The sequence below is a fragment of the Ochlerotatus camptorhynchus genome, unplaced genomic scaffold (genome assembly GCF_037179485.1).
Source record: "Ochlerotatus camptorhynchus isolate MF236.1 unplaced genomic scaffold, CSIRO-AGI_Acam_v1.1 ptg000408l, whole genome shotgun sequence".
Lineage (NCBI taxonomy): Eukaryota > Metazoa > Arthropoda > Insecta > Diptera > Culicidae > Ochlerotatus > Ochlerotatus camptorhynchus.
The window spans coordinates 784,475-800,771 of record NW_027040894.1 but is presented as its reverse complement, the minus strand read 5'-3'; the positions used below and the strand labels follow the sequence as shown (position 1 = coordinate 800,771).

The 16,297-nt window shown below is 40.5% G+C and overlaps 1 protein-coding gene across 1 annotated transcript in view; it reads left to right on the top strand.

The window, feature by feature from the left end:
- The first annotated feature begins 8,389 nt into the window (after positions 1-8,389).
- Positions 8,390-16,297, top strand: part of LOC135710952 (protein bunched, class 2/F/G isoform) — a 606,346-nt gene continuing 598,438 nt past the window's right edge. Inside the window, exon 1 of the mRNA XM_065233679.1 lies at positions 8,390-9,424. The gene's annotated coding sequence lies outside the window, so the exon portion shown is untranslated. The remainder of the gene's footprint in view (positions 9,425-16,297) is intronic.

Genomic DNA, 16,297 nt, shown 5'->3' with positions numbered 1-16,297 from the left:
CGGTTTTCTGCAGATACCTATGACAAACTTACCGAGTACTACATCTATCCTTCTTTAATCTATTATATTAATTGTGGTACTAGATTAAAATTACACTTCAGTAAACTACTCCCGGTTTGATACCCATGGCCAGCATAATTTTACTAATGTTGTTAAGTTTTTAAATCTAAATTGATATACTAGCATAAAGGAGTGTAACGCTAGAAAAGCCATGTGTCATTAGTTTATTTTTATAATTTGTGTGTGTAGCAAGAGTAAGGTTTCTTTGCCTTGTAATTTAATGTTTATCACAGACCGTTTACCCCATAAATTATTTCACTTTTCAGGTAGATACTGTAAATTTTGAAAATTAGCGAGTGCCATTTGGTTGTAATACTCTCTCATACACACACACACACACACACACATTTACCCATTCGATTTTACATACACATAGGTTCGTTCAAGCTAAACTAGCAGAGCGTCATAGCTGGCGATAACGAATGAAAATAAAGAAGAATCTGTGCACGGTAACCGCAAACTACTCAATATTGAATACAAAGTACGCATTTTCGAGGGAAAGTGGTACTACCAAATAAATGAGTAAAATTTTACTCATAAATGAGTTATTATTACTACACAAATTATTCTATTTTGAGTCATAATTAATCAAAAATGGGTAAAATTTGTAAAGTTTCCCTCGAAAATGCATAATTTTTAGTCAATATTGCGTGATTTATAGTCTGCTGATCGAAACAATCGTTATGTTCTTGTATATATTACAATCAGAATTGTTAGTAATTTTAAGTTCTTTGTGCATGAACTTACAGGATTTGGAGAAGGTTGCAAAATTTTGACAAGACACTATTTTTATAAGGTAATGCAACGCTTATTGGATGAAAAATTGGTCTACATGGAAAATGAACTTTTAAAAGAACTCAACTGCCCGGAAGATAAGTTGCACATTGCTAAAAGAAAGTTAACAATATTCAGATCAGAATTTAAACAAAAATGGTCTAGTTGCGAGTATCATAAAGAGGCTTTTGTTCGAAAGCATTCGAAATGGCTGAAGGGACTATTAAGCTTTCCCATGAGTAAAAAAACGAGAACTTCAGGTGCTGGACGCCCCAGCAAAGAATTTGTTGAGTTGAGTACTCGTAGCAACCGACGTAAGACACAGGATCTCCGGGAAAATGTTCCTATTGAGGAACTGACTTACGCAACGCAGATGAGCCAGCGAGCTGTTGGGAATGCGGCGGCTGCCTCGGTCATTAAAGATATTAGCGAAACTCCGTCACAAGCCAGCACCTATCAAAAAGCATTTTCAAAGTTTGAATCTCCTAAAGTAATTAAGAAGTCACCATCAGAAGCACTGGCCATTTTTGTTGAAGCAGATTTAACCAGAAGCCAGTGGGAAGTAATTCACGCTTCAAATAAGTTCATTTATCCATCATATTCAACAATTCAAAAAGCTAAGACGCAATGCTATCCCGAAGAAAAATGTATTTCTGTATCTGAGGTTACCGTAGAAATTCAGCTCCAGGGTTTACTTAATCATACTGTTTCAAGGTTATGTTTATATCTCGATGCAATCTTAACCACTTTAACACCTATCGAACAACGAAATTTTGAACTTTACTCAAAGTGGGGTTGTGATGGTTCTCAGCAGGACAAGTTCAAACAAAAATATGAAAACTACGAAAACACTGACAATCACATTTTTTTAAGCTCCTTTGTACCTCTGAGACTGTTTTTCAATATCGAAAACAATCATAAATTGTTGTGGCAGAATCCTTTTCCGTCATCACCACGATATTGTCGCCCTATTCGTGGCCGATTTCTCCGTGAAACTTATGAATGCACTAATGACGAAATCACACATGTAGAGAACCAAATTGATCAACTGTCAAGATCAGAATATCGTTCTGCCAATGGAAGCCTTATTTTAATAAAGCATACACTTCAACCCACTATGGTTGACGCCAAAGTATGTAATGCGGCAACCAACACCTCGTCTAGCATGCGTTGCTATATATGTGGAGGAACATCAAGAACTTTCAACGATTTAGAAAAACTAAATGAAGAAGATCCAGATACCTTCAAATTTGGTTTGTCGACTTTGCATGCGCGAATTCGTTTTTTTGAGTTGATACTTCATTTAAGCTATAAATTGCCTCTACTTAAATGGCAAGCACGTTCGGAAGAAGATAAAAGGATCGTTGCAGATCGAAAAAAGCAGATTCAAGCTGAAATAACCGGGATTGATAAAAGGTTGATTTATCGATTCAAGGTGATCATTGAAACAATAACATGTGGCCATAGCGTGGATACTGATAAATTTGCAGTATATGCAATTGACACAGCCCGGATGTACGTATCGTTATACAGTTGGCATCCCATGACACCTACTGTTCATAAAATCTTGGTGCACGGCAAGAGTGTTATGGAGCATGCACTTTTACCCATTGGTTTAATGTCTGAGGAAGCCGCTGAAGCTCGTAATAAGCATTTTAGAGTATACCGACAACACTTCTCAAGAAAGTTCTCGAGAACAGCATGCCACCGAGACATTCTGAATAGGTTGTTACTAAGTTCGGATCCCTTTTTGAGTTCAAGTCGTAAGAACCCTATCAGAAAAAGCAAGCCGTTCAGCATTGAAACCCAGCAAATGCTCAAAGTGGATGCCATCGTAGGTGGACAAAATACTGCAGAGGACGAAGTTCGCAGCGACTCAGACGAAGATTCTAACTAATCGAACGTAAGAAATCGCAAGTTATGTTATTAAAACTTTCGTTATTTTTTATTATTTTTTTATTTCAGGACAATGATTCTTGGATAATTTCTTTGCTATTTTTTTTAATAATCCTTATATTAAGCAGAAAAATAAACTAATCCTACTTTCAAAACCCATTACTTTTTTTATTCGTATGGATGATGAAAGGCCAGATATGCACTGCTAAGTAGATGGATATTAAAAGTTAAAGTTAACAGAAGTCTAAAAACCTATTATTATTAAATATTTTAATATATATTAGCAGAAAATTGCTCAAAACCAGTGAATATAATTTTGGCCAGGTTTTTGTTCCAGTTACTCCTCTGTGCGATGGTATGATTGACAGCCGGAGTCTAGGAGGGAATAAACACTATCATTTTCTTTATCCTACCGATTCGATTGTGGTGGTGTGAATTCTACTCCAACAGTTTCACGCCCTTCTTAACAAACCATCCAGTAGGAAACTTAATAAGTATTGCGAATTGTGTTATTCGATTTGTTGGAGCGTATCGTTGGAAGGAGATTCTTAAATTCCCGTGGATTTCGCGTAAGTGTCTCTGCTTACGGGTCCACCCCTCCGTTTTTGGCCCTTCATACAGCGATATAGTGAATTCAGATCGGTAGCTCAAATTGATCTTGCTATTAAGTGGAGCTGCATACAAGACAAGTCTTGAAAGGATGGTGGCTACCTTACATACATACATACATATCTATACCGTGTATTCCGTGCTCAATATTATCGTCGTTTTTTGATAGTAAGTGACGAATTCGGATACAATAAATTCAAATATTATAAATTCAATTGTATTTAGATCTGCAATGGCTGGTCGAGGAAGAGCTACCAGTGGCATCTGGTACCATTTTGTGAAGCAGGATGATGGTAAAGGAAACTGCCGTTATTGCCATACTGCAATAGCAATGTCTTCCGGTTCCACTGCTAATTTAAAACGGCATTTGAGAAGCAAACACCCTTCAATTTCTATACTTTTTTCTTACCGTGCATGTTTTTCAGATATTTCTCGCAACACTTTTCAATCGGTTCTATCAACATTGATCGATTCTCTTCATGGACTTTCTCTTTGGATGGCCACAGCCATGTTAAAATATTTGCGGATATTTTCGACTCAGTTCGATTGATGAAGCAACAATCTAGCATCTACGGTACGTTAGAAGCGTTAGGTTCCTATAGTTGTGTATGGAGTCTCCATACACAACTATAGGAACCTAACGCTTCTAACGTACCGCAACTATAGGAGCGTTTACCCTACGACAAAGGCGACAGAAAACGTTTCAGTAGCTGTAATCAAACTGAACATTGCAACTTATTAGCGAAATAGAAAGTCGACGAAGAGAATCTGTCAATGTTACTGAAGAGAATCGATCAATGTAGGTTGGTCTATTTGAAAAGTAACACGAGATTTAAAGTATTTAGATAGCAGTAAAATCAAGGCCCGTTAATATTTTTTTTATTATATTCATACTTTATGTTATGTTATGAAGTAAAGTTCGAGGAAATATAAAGTTATAAGGAAGATTTATCCATGTTTTATTATTTATGATGTATTAAATGATTAAATATTGAACTGAAATCAAGTTCATGTAATTGTGATATGATTGGTTTTTATTTTATTATTTTAGGTTTGTTCTGGACTATGGTTACGTTGAGTCAAGTGTTAATTCAAACCCGATCACTCTCATTTACAAAAAATCCTGCATTCTGCATAGCTTCAAGTAAAATAATACCAGAAGTAGCCACGGTATTCGAGACAGACTGCGGAGCCAGATTGAACTGAATGCCTCCATCAAAAATACTTGCTGGAACGTCGGATTGATCCGAGATAGACTCGTGGGTCAGATCGAACTGAATGCCTCCATCGAAAGTACTTGCCGGAACGTCGGATTGATTCGAGATGGACTCGTGAGTCAGATTGAAATGAATGTCACTATCGACAATGCTAATCTTGGTACATATTCTGCAGAATTGGCATTCGTTCCACTCGAGTCAAGCCTTTGCCAAATATCATCGTCAGATGGAGAGGAGTAAGCCTGCTTATTGACAGATACCTCGACAGCATTACATGGCATACTTCGTAGCATATGGGCTGAAACCACCTGCTGCACTTCAGCCATTGCTTGAAACGCATTTTTAGATGACATTTGCTTCAGCTGCAAAGCCAAACTGCTGGCAAACAATGTAAACATGTCATCCTCTTGGGTGTTTTGTGGTTAAGCCATATTAATGACTGCATCGATAGCAGTTTGGTACTTGGTAGATACAGATCCATCTCTTTTTTTTTTTTTTTTTCTTTTTGCGTTCCGTTCTGGATTTTCTGGCGTACTAGCAAACACAGAAGCTGATTCCGTAACTGCTTCCTGGGTGATCTGCATTGCAGTTTCCTCCTGTACGATTTGTGATGTATCTTGGATGTTATCTTGGGTCGGGACATGCGGTAAGCGATCGTCAAATGGGTCTTGATAAGAGCTTTCACCCAGCTCAAAACAGTCTTCCTGTAATAAAGGAGATAAGTTTTAAGTATCTTCTACAGGCAGATTGGTAGTTGAGAATTGCTTGAAATTGTTTCCGGTACTCACGTTTTGGAAATTGCTAGAGCTTTTTCGCAAAACTATAGCTTCATTAAGAAATTGCATTTCATCATAATAAAATAATGAAGAGCAGAATATGTTATCCGCCGCTGCTCCAGACCGTTTCGAGGCATCCACTTTCTTTTTATCGCTCAAATATGTGGATCGCAATGATTTCATTTTCTTTTTTACATCGTCAGCCCCACAGCCAATTTTGATTGCAATTTCTTCCGTGCTCGTTTTTTTTAAAAATAATTCCTCTTGTACAGCGAGCTCTTCACATTCCACAAGCACTCTTTTTCTCGAAACAAACTAATCAAATTAATTACATCCGATCGCGTGAATTTTTTTCCGATGCCATTTTTAATTTCCGACGCGCACAACCTAAACGGAAATTGTTCAAATTCGAATTAGCACCATTTTGATTTCAGAAACTGTCAGCGCTGATGTCAGATATTTCTGTCAAAGAAAATGTTTGAACAGATTTGTTCTGACTGTTGACATTTCAGTCTCCACTAGAAAATTTTATTGACATTAACATTTTTGTTAAGACAGAAATGTCTAGTGGAGGCAGCAGATTAAGAGATTTAAAAGGAGAAGTATTCATGCTTTTAAAGCTGGACAGCTAGAATAATATATACATACAATCTGGACAATAGAGACATGATGGACATACGCGTGAGCATGATTGAAACGATTACGATTCGATCAAAATATCACAAAGATAACTCGTCTTGTAATTCTCCCATGCACAAACAAAGCGTATGGTAGTGGGACTAGATAGGCCCAAATGGACCATAATGGAAAAAAATAGAATATTCTGAAATGCATCTAATATCGTCAACCAAGAGTTGTTGCACATAACATATGTGGAACTCGATCATCAAAAATCGACCCCATTTCAGTGATCTGTCACATTGATTATACCAGCTGTAAAATGAGAAAGGGGATCAAGGGGCTTGTCAATTCGTTTAAATAATTCTACCGTGGTTAATAATTCTATGTGTTCTTAGCACTCCTGAACTCATGTCTTACTATTTCATTAACCATTTATGAACTTTGTTTATAATGATATAGTCAACTTTAACTAATTCATCACCTTGATTCACACAGCAAAACTGTGGTAAACTTAGAAGAAGCATGTATGTAACATTTCCTTCTTTGGACATTTTCTAATTTTTCGGAACCAATTGCAACAGACTTTGATTTCGTTAGGTTTCGTAGGAGGAAAAACACGACCGCGTAAATTTGGAATTAAGTGCTTACATTTTGAAGTCCAGAGAGAAGTAGCAAAATTTAGAACAAGAGTCAGAAGTACCATTTGATAAATATGCAGTGTTTCGAGCTAACTTTGCATCGTTCCATTCGCAAGAATTTTGCAAGCAGGACGATAAACGCTTATCGATGCCTGCAATATCCAAGATTTCAACCCTCCCTATGTTTCTCAACTGCCGTCAATTGAAAATTTCTTCAAAAATCTCAACACAAAGAACTACTCAAATTACTTGGTATCAAAAAACGTGGCAACCCAAGTAACAATTTCGGTTTTATAAGGGTTCTGTAGACCATGATTTAGACTTGTAGCATGCTTTAAAACCTCCATACAACTTGCAATGATACTTGGGAAGGTTGATCCTTGTTGATCGAAAAGGAAAAAGAGGAGCTACACACAATCATAACAAACTTTTTTTCGACCACTATGGCTAAGGTCCCAGGGTGGGACTCCCAGCTAGCTGTATCAAAGTTAAGCACTCTTTACTAACGAAAATAATCGTTAATATGCATCAACAGGATATTCCGTGATGTAATCATAAGTTGACTCACTAAAAGCACAGTTAACAATATTTCAACATACCACAGACAAAATGATAGTTATCAGCGTAATCATCAAATCTTCGAATTTTTTGCATTAAATTACATTCAATTAACATAATTTTCGTAAGGGCCAATGCTGCAAATGAAAACAATTACTTTTTTCGTGAATTTCTCGAAAATGAAAACTCACTCAAGAAAACCAACAACATGATTGTGTAGAGAAAGAGTCCTCCTATTCGATAAAATTAGTGGCTTACATGGATTGACTTTGACCTACGGGACATTTACGAAAGAAGCCATTATTTATGTTTTCGACATTGGTTCTTATGAACGCTCAGTGCCGATATCACGAAAATTTTATTTTGACAGATCGATGTCCAACTATGCCAGTTATACCACTGAGGCAAAACAAAAAAGGGGTTAGCTTTTTGCATGAAGTTCCTTATATGTTATGTGGTTGTTATTACAAAAACCCAATAGTTCAATACTTGAGCTGTCAAATAGTCCCACAGTTCCCCGATAGCAGAATGGGTTGACCACACATCTCGTTCTCCACTAATTATTTGTGACACTTTGTTTGCATGTAACTCAAAAGTAGCCATGTGCTGCACGAACAAACCCGAGCTAACAATTTATTCTTCAAGAGACAATTCTTTGCCCCACTAGACATGTACAGATTTCGTTCATTCTTATAGTGTGACTTAAGAATTTTGTCACCGCACACCGAAACAATCGTAGCTTCGCAAGACTGAAGGGGACGACTGGTTTTGCATGTTCTAACAGACGGAAATTTTCACTGTCTTAAAGCTTGTAGGATAGTACCCGATGATCGTTCCTATGTTGTACGATTCACGAGAAAATACGACGATCTTAACTTAGTAGCACTTCTGTCTTCGATAGGGATGTCCCGGAAGCATGGTTCATCGTTCAACTACTAAATGCTCGGAGTCTTGAAAAGTGAAAGTTTGATCAAATGGTTTAAATTTCTCCCTTTGATCGGCATTTGACTGAACACCCCTAGTCAGCGAGTCACATTCAATTATTCACACTCAACGTCGTCGTCGTCGTCGTCGCTGCTGTCTCTGTAGGCAAACCCGGGAGAGAAGCAGCGCGAGTGAACAACATTAGCGTACAAATTCTGCGCGCGAGAAAGCAGGCCCCAGTGTAGTTCTTCGAGCGAGAGTAAAGTTGATCCAATTGCCCATCCATACACACTCACACATGGCTTCAAGTGCGTACCATGTCGTGTGTATCGGAAAATACACCTTTTTCGGAAAATTTGCTTTTTTCCTGTGAGTCGCGTGTGTTTCGGTCGGTCCGTATGTGGAAAACAGCGTGGAAATCGAATTCTGATAACGCTCGGGATTAGTGAATATTTGCGAGGAGGCGAGCATTGTGCCACTCAGCTGATCGCGAATAGCGTGTATCGAACAACGACTACAACGACGACGACGACGGCGACGGCGGCGGTGGTGGCAGTGGTGGCGGTGATAGTGAAGGTGACGTTGAAACCGACGGCGGCGGGGGTGGCTCGTTTCGGGAAGGCGCCAGGTGATCGGGAATATGGGCGATAACTGGCGCCCGCGTGGTGAAATTCGCGTACGTTGGGCACTTCACCTCGGGCGGCGACGGCAGAGTGAGAGGAAAAAAGTGCGAAAATGTTATTAAACTTGTTTTGCACCCGTTTTCGTCCACCACCATCGGTGGGTGGATGGAAATTCTAACCTCACTTTCAGCGTGAATGCGTTCGATTTGCGAAGAGAGAAAAAATAAGTGATTGCCTCCCCACGGTTGACGGTCAATCAATGTGAATCTCTCGCTTAAGAGTTGTTTATGATGAATTGAATGAAAAGTGATTCCAAGTGATTTTCATCGGAAATTACCTTCGAGTTGAGGTTAGATCTAGGCGAAAAAGAGCGAGCAGATTTATTTATATGTGCAGAAATAGAAGAAAATAAAAAGGTCTAAAATATTTCAGCACTCGCGCGAGCCGTTCGCGTTTCCATCATACACACATATGTGCGAAGGTACACAGGTTCAGCACAGGCAGACGACCAAATATTAAATGATGCAAAATAAAAATAAATATCAAAACAGCATAATAAAACTCCAACTATAGGAGCCGCGCGGGAGCATTCTAGTGAGGATTCGGCGCGGTAGTGTAGCCAGGTCAGCGTAGTGTTCGACGATGGACGGACAGGGGCCGGAGAACGGATCGCCGTTTCGTCTCAAGCGTGGTGGAGATAGACCTGGTGTGAATGAAGAAAATGCATGGTATGTGTGATTTTAGTAACTATAGCCGTGGCAGTGTTGCCAATTGTGGCCATATTTCATTGATCTGCATTGTTTACTTAACATTTATCACTGCTTTATATTTTTGGGTGGAACAATTAAATGACCTTGCTTTTGCATGGCGAAATGTGTCAGGAGATTTACATTCAAGCTCACGGTGGTGTTTATGCTCCTCCTAGAACGGTGTATCGTTTGCAGATTTTTTCGCTCATGGATGCAAACTAATTTTCATATAGCACGGTCTGGCAATGTGATTTTATTGTTTACATTTGTCACATTTACTGTTGTAGGTTTTCTTCAACATACCACTTTATATTTCCGGTAGTTATTTGAGATTTGGGCGTAATTGCATTTGTAAACAAACACGTCAATCACCGATTTCTCGCGAATCTCGATCTCGATCTCGAAAACTAATAACAATATCAGGTAGATGAATGATTCCTCTACCATTTGGTTTAGTTTGCTCATGAGATTGATCTGTTTTTTATATCTTTATTAAGGAGACTTTCAGCCCTGGGCTGGTTCGTCTCCGGAAAGCCCAGAAGGGGGTATCACAAAGGGAGAGAAGGTACAGAGTTTTATTTTACGGAATTGAATGATGGTTGTGGTCCTAGAGGGAAACTTATTTTGCCTAACTGTTCTATGTTTCTGCCATCTTTTGTGTTTTCTGTTTTGTTTTGAGGACCCCAGCAAAGCCCCACCGGTAGAAGCTGCCAGGAGAGACCTGGCACCCGCTACCGGCAGGGAATGCCGGGCCTACTGTAATAATATATATGGGTTAAACTCTCTTGTAGATTCCGGCCTCCTTCGCGAAACATAACAGTTGTGCCTCTGCTACCGGGTCGTTCTGAAGGGCGTCTCGGATGTTGCCCGGGATCCCGTAGAGTTCTCGTGGTCTGTGGAAGCAAGGGCAGTTTATTAGATTGTGCTCGACCGTCATTGTTGTTCTGCAGGTGTCGCATCTTTGGCGGAAGTTTCCACCTCTGCTGCTCCCCATGTTGTGGATGATGCGGGTGTGGCCGGTTCTTAACCGGGACAGGAATCTCTGGTCGTTAAACCTTGGGACATCCATCCAGGGTCTTCCGGATGAAGAGGTCTCTCCTGGCGAACCATTTGCGGTCCCATGCCGTCCTGAGGGTTGACTTGATCCATATTTTCAGGTCCTGTCTGGGGACCGAAGTGTTGACGGGTCGGCCACTTCGTCCAATGGCTGCGAGGTGGTTTGCTTCTATGTTTCCGGCAATTTCACAGTGTCCCGGTATCCACATAAAAGTGGAGCCAGGGAGTGTGGTTTTGTATGGCCTGAATCCAGGGGTGGCGAGCGGTGGCGGATTCCAGTGCCACGAGGGTGCTAGCAGAGTTGGTTAGAATACATAGCGGAGAGGAGGATGGTAGGGACGCTGCGTAATGAAGGGCTGCAATCTCGGCCGAGAAGACCGAGCATTGATCGGGGAGTCTCCAGAAGTGTGAGGTCAGTCTATCAGTTACTTCAAAACCGACCCTGCCTCCTGCCTTGGAGCCGTCGGTAAAACGGAGTTCGTAGTTGTGGTACCGTGTTTGTAGTAATTCGGTGAGGCAGGAATTCATTGCCGTAGAGTTGGGTCCTGCTCGGAACTGCTTGGCCATGGATTTCTCCACTCGGATGGGGGAAGAATCCCACTCTCTGGCTCTGGCTCCGTTCCAGTAGAGCTGGGCCACCGGGGGAGCTCCTGGTGAGCGATTTCCTGGAGGATTCGTTTCCCTGCTGTGAGGAGATAGAATTCTCCGTCTCTGCTTAATTTTTTGTCAAGGCCCACGGCTATGGTACAGATTGTTTCCGCAATGTAATATCGGAAAGAGAGCACTCCGATTTAAATACAGGCGGTATCGGCTGGTGTTAAGGGCAGAAGTCCAGCCACAATTCGTGTTGCCTGGTTATATATCGGCGCTAGTCGGGTGATGACCGAATCGCTGGACGCACAGAGGAGCTCAATTCCGTAGATCAGTCGGCTATGAACAATGGCTCTGGCTGTATTGAGAACGATGGCCCTGTTGCTCGTTTTATGCGGCCCGGAGAGGGAGTGGATAATGTTCAATCGTGCTCGACAATTCAAAACCAACAATTGAAATGGCCTTAACTCCATTTTGTAAACAAACCTTGTAAGGCCATTTTCTCGCGAAACGAAACCTTCATTCGCAAACTTAAACCACAATCGGGTAGAGGAGAATTTCCCCTACCTGTTTATTACGTTGGTTTGCCTTTGCGAACTTCGGTTCGCGAGGAAATGGCTTTACAAGGTTTTTTTTTACAAAATGGAGTTAAGGCCATTTCAACTGTTGGTCTTGAATTAGTCCTGACATCATTAAGGTGGGTGCCAAACCGAAAGTTCCGGTCAATCGTGACCCCGAGGATGGATATGGTCTTCTTTCTAGGGAATTGATCAGTTATTCACGAGAATAAGGCGATTGTCGTGTTTGTTTATGAAGCGGATTTATGAAGCATGGGCGATTTTGGCAAGGCGACGCACGCTGCCAATAAGTTTTACTAATACATTTATTGTGGTAAGCTCCAACCGGTATTATCCTCGGATTAAATCCCGATCAAAAATTCCAGCTGCTTTGACGTCAACATCAGAGTTAGTAAACACGGCTCTGAAGAAACATTTAGCAGATCATCCAAACTGGGTTGGAATTTAAAGTTAATCCGAGGTGGAGCTTACCACTATTAGAAGGTGATGATTCAGGAATTCAAGAAGAAGAAGCAGAAGCAAATCGACTGATCGATAGTTTCCTCTCAGACTGAAACAGGCTGAATTTTCTATTTTCAAGGTTTTACTTTTGGAACTGCACCGTCTACACATCGGAGTGCCGAATGTATGCTTCTATCTGCTCGTGATCTTGAACCGACTGACCTAGCAATATAATTCAACTATTGCTTAAAATATCATCGTGGATATCAAGGATACCTACTTTTAAAGCCTGTTCCAGTTAGTTTTTGGCTGCTTTTATAATTACTGCAGCGTATCTAGTTGTCGTAGCAACATACTTGTTTATTAATTTATTTGATAAGGCTCAACCGAATTAACTTTACAGAGCCGAGGATTCTTGGTCACTATACAATACATCTTAAAACTATAGTCAAAAGGTACACCACAATAAACACTTTATCTTCCGCTATCCAAAAAGCCTTCTCCATCAGAACTGGAGCCGCTTCCAGTGGTTTCATTGTATGGCAAATTGTTGTACGCCAACGAGGGTCAGAGCGCGTCCATTGCAGCAATGGACGCAAAACGTGGTCAGCACTCACACACTCATCACGAAACGGTTGCTTTCCAAAGTCGACGACGCATCGACCGAAAGAACTGCTGATGAAGAACAATGAGGAGGACCACACAATGGTTGCTGCCGAGAAAACAGACGATCGCGCAGCACACATCGAGAGTGGCCTGCTTTTGTCGACAGCCGAGTGAACACTGTAGCAACATACTGTTGACAGCGTTTTGATTTGGAAGGATTGTTTACTCAGTGATGAAAATTTCATCAGGATTCATAAACACGTTTAAAAGTTATCGAAGATGGAACGCGAGGGACGTGAAATAATGCTGAACATTCTCGTTGAAAACCTTACGTGGTCGGGCAATGATCGCAAAAGTTCTCACAAACGTAAAAGTGGAACATATGACCGAAAATTACGAGCGAAGAACATTTGGGCAGTTCAAACGGATCCTGGGATCTCCGGACGTGATTAGGTGAGAAGGTTTTCGGTCGTACCATGCCAGCAAACATTCCAACAGGACGCTGAAACAAAACCTGGTTGCCAATGTAGTATATACCAAATAGAGTGTTAGTTAAATTTAGCGTACTTTGCGCTACCGTCACTTGACAGTTCGGGTATCGAACCGATCGAATCGGATTCACATATACAATAAAATTCACAATGGATAAAAGCTGAAGAAAATATATTCTCGGGTCATTCGAATGTGACAGAGCAAACTAGGAAAGTGAAGTTCTAACTTAATTCTGGAATATTAAAGTTACGACGAGTTTGACGAACTCTACGAGGTAGTTTAGTTCATTAATTCCTGCGTGACAGCTCCAACCGTTTGAAAATCTGAGGTGAATGATCTTGCTGGTAAATCACAGCGGCTTTTAATACATATATATTGTCCGATTGTGAACTGCTGCCTGGTTCCTGTCGTCCATCGATTTCGCTCAGTGCTGTTGGTTCGTGAATCTTCCCATTCCTTGTGGAAGACTGACGAAGGCTGCTGCGACACATATCGGCCCAGTATCTTTCCGTTTGTTTTGCGATCGTTCGGTGTCATTGCATCGTAAACAGCTTACGGACTGGTTAGCGTCGGCAAAGGTCGAAGGATTTCAGTGAAAAGTTTAATCATGGCGCAGTCGGCATCTACGATGGCCACCAGCATCGAGCCTTACTGAAAAGGTGCATGCTTTACTGAATGGGCTGAACGCCTGTAATATTTATTCCTAATTAATTTGGTTCCTCATGAACATAGAAAAGCCTATTTGGCAACTTTAGGAGGCCCAATTGTTTATTATGAATATAAATTATTATACCCTAATATGGATTTAGATACAATAGCATATAAAGATATGATTGGAAAGCTTAAGGCTAGACAAAGTGGCACCAAACATTATTCAGCGCCTTACTTTAAATAAACGGGTTCAACAAAGGGATGAAACTGTGGAAGATTTCGTACTAGCTGTGAAATTGCAAGCTGAGTTTTGTACTTTCGGTGATTATAAATCTATCGACATCAGGGACCGCATTATTGTTGGAATTAAGGATAAAGCTCTCCAGCAGCGGCTCCTTAATGAAGAAAACTTATCCACGGCTGCAAAAATTATTGCCACTTGGGATGTGGCAGGGGCAAATACCAAAGGGTTAGCTGGTAACAATGGAGTAGAAAGAATAGGTGCGATAGCAGCGTCCAGTAATGAATAGGTTAGCAGCACATTGGAAAAGCTTTTTAGCTACATAAGAGTTGGTAAAGGCAGAGGCACATATCAGGGAGAAGGACCTAGTAGGGGACCTGTTAAATCCAGATTTGGCTTTAAACTGATCAACCAGGAGGGACAACAGTAATACAGCGGACGTACAGGCCCATACAATCCCAGGATGCGAGGTGAATGGCGAAATTATCAGGAGAGGCAAAAATGACAATGTGCTAATGTTGTCTGTCATTTCTGTGGAGTCAAAGGGCATATAAAGCGTATATGAAGTTCTTGGACCAGGAAAACATGGAGCATGGCAAGGACAATATATTAGCAGAGTTGTTCAACCGAATGAAGGCAGCCGACTCTGACAGCGAGGATGATTGGGATGCAGGTGCAAACTGGAAGCGTTCCAATTATGGCGCATCACAACCAGATACACACAGATAAAAATTCTGAATTTTAATAGTGATGTAAACATTCATTCACGTAAACTTGTACACTGGAGTCGCTTTTAACGCGGGTGATATGTCCCGCGTAAAAAAAAACCGCGTAAAAAAAAACCGCGTAAATTCCGGAATCCGCGTAAAAAAAAACCGCGTAAATTCCGAAATCCGCGTAAAAAAAAACCGCGTAAAAAAAAACCGTGTAAAAAAAAACCGCGTAAAAAGCGACTCCAGTGTATTTCATTTCACGCAACCGAGCAACTTGTAAACAATGTTGTTTAAAACAATGGGCTTTTGTATACAATATTTGCTACATTGCATGAAATATCTCAGAACATTACATGATATATAATGTAAACTTATATGATATGTGTCACTCCATTTATGTGCATCATACTGAACAGAAATTTACACTACTTTTTCGAACTGTGCGGATATGTAACACTGACAACCGATACAAGCCGAACTTAGTGGTTATTTTGAAGCGGTGCGATGAAGATACTGGCGAGATTCCCATACGACAGGATGAGGAGACAGAAGATTGGATTGAGGATTGAGGCTCCTCCGATTGAGTTAGGGGTGAATCCAAAGCGTAAACGCGAAGAAAACTTGGAGTTTCAGAATTTGGTTCCAAGAAAATCGAAAAGATCAAAGAAGACAAAGAAGGATGATATGTATGATTACTCTTAAAGTTGTGGAACACAAAATGTTGCCGAAGAAATCATATAGCTGGTTTAATTGTTGGTAATGATCGAAGCGAGAGCATCCGAAGGGATTAGGAGTTTTAGTATATAGCAAATAGAGTGTTAGATGAATTTAGCGTACTTTGTGCTACCGTCACTTGACAGTTCGAGTATCGAACCGATCGAATCGGATTCACATATACAATCAAATATACAATGGATAAAAGCAAAAGAAAATATATTCTCGGGTCATTCGAATGTGACAGAGCAAACTAGGAAGGTGAAGTTCTAACTTTATCCTAGAATATTAAAGCCAAAACCAAGAAAGAAAGCTGTATGAGCAAGTTCTGACCAAGTATAACGGATATATTTTTAAGGACGATGATACTAACGTAAAAATAAACTTTAGGCAAATTCCGGGTCAACAATTTTACCTTGCCAAACGTAAGGGGGATGCTTCGGGTAAATTCAAATTTGGCTTTGCAGATAAATTCGCTCGCAAGTTGATGATTTGACAAGGCCTCTGCAGTTGTGGAAAGAGACCAACGGATTTCATCACTCAAGCGACTAGAAATGGAGAACTCTACAGAGAGGAATGTCTATAGAAGGGAACTTTGCCATTCCATCAGTCACGTGAAGGTCCCAATATAGCCAGCTGTCATTAAAGCAGGGATGTCATTGAATGGTATAAGCAGAATAAGGTCGATTTGATAAATGGCGGTTGATAAATTTATAAATAACAAATATTAAAACACAGAATTACTACCATGCAACACGGCTTTTTTAAA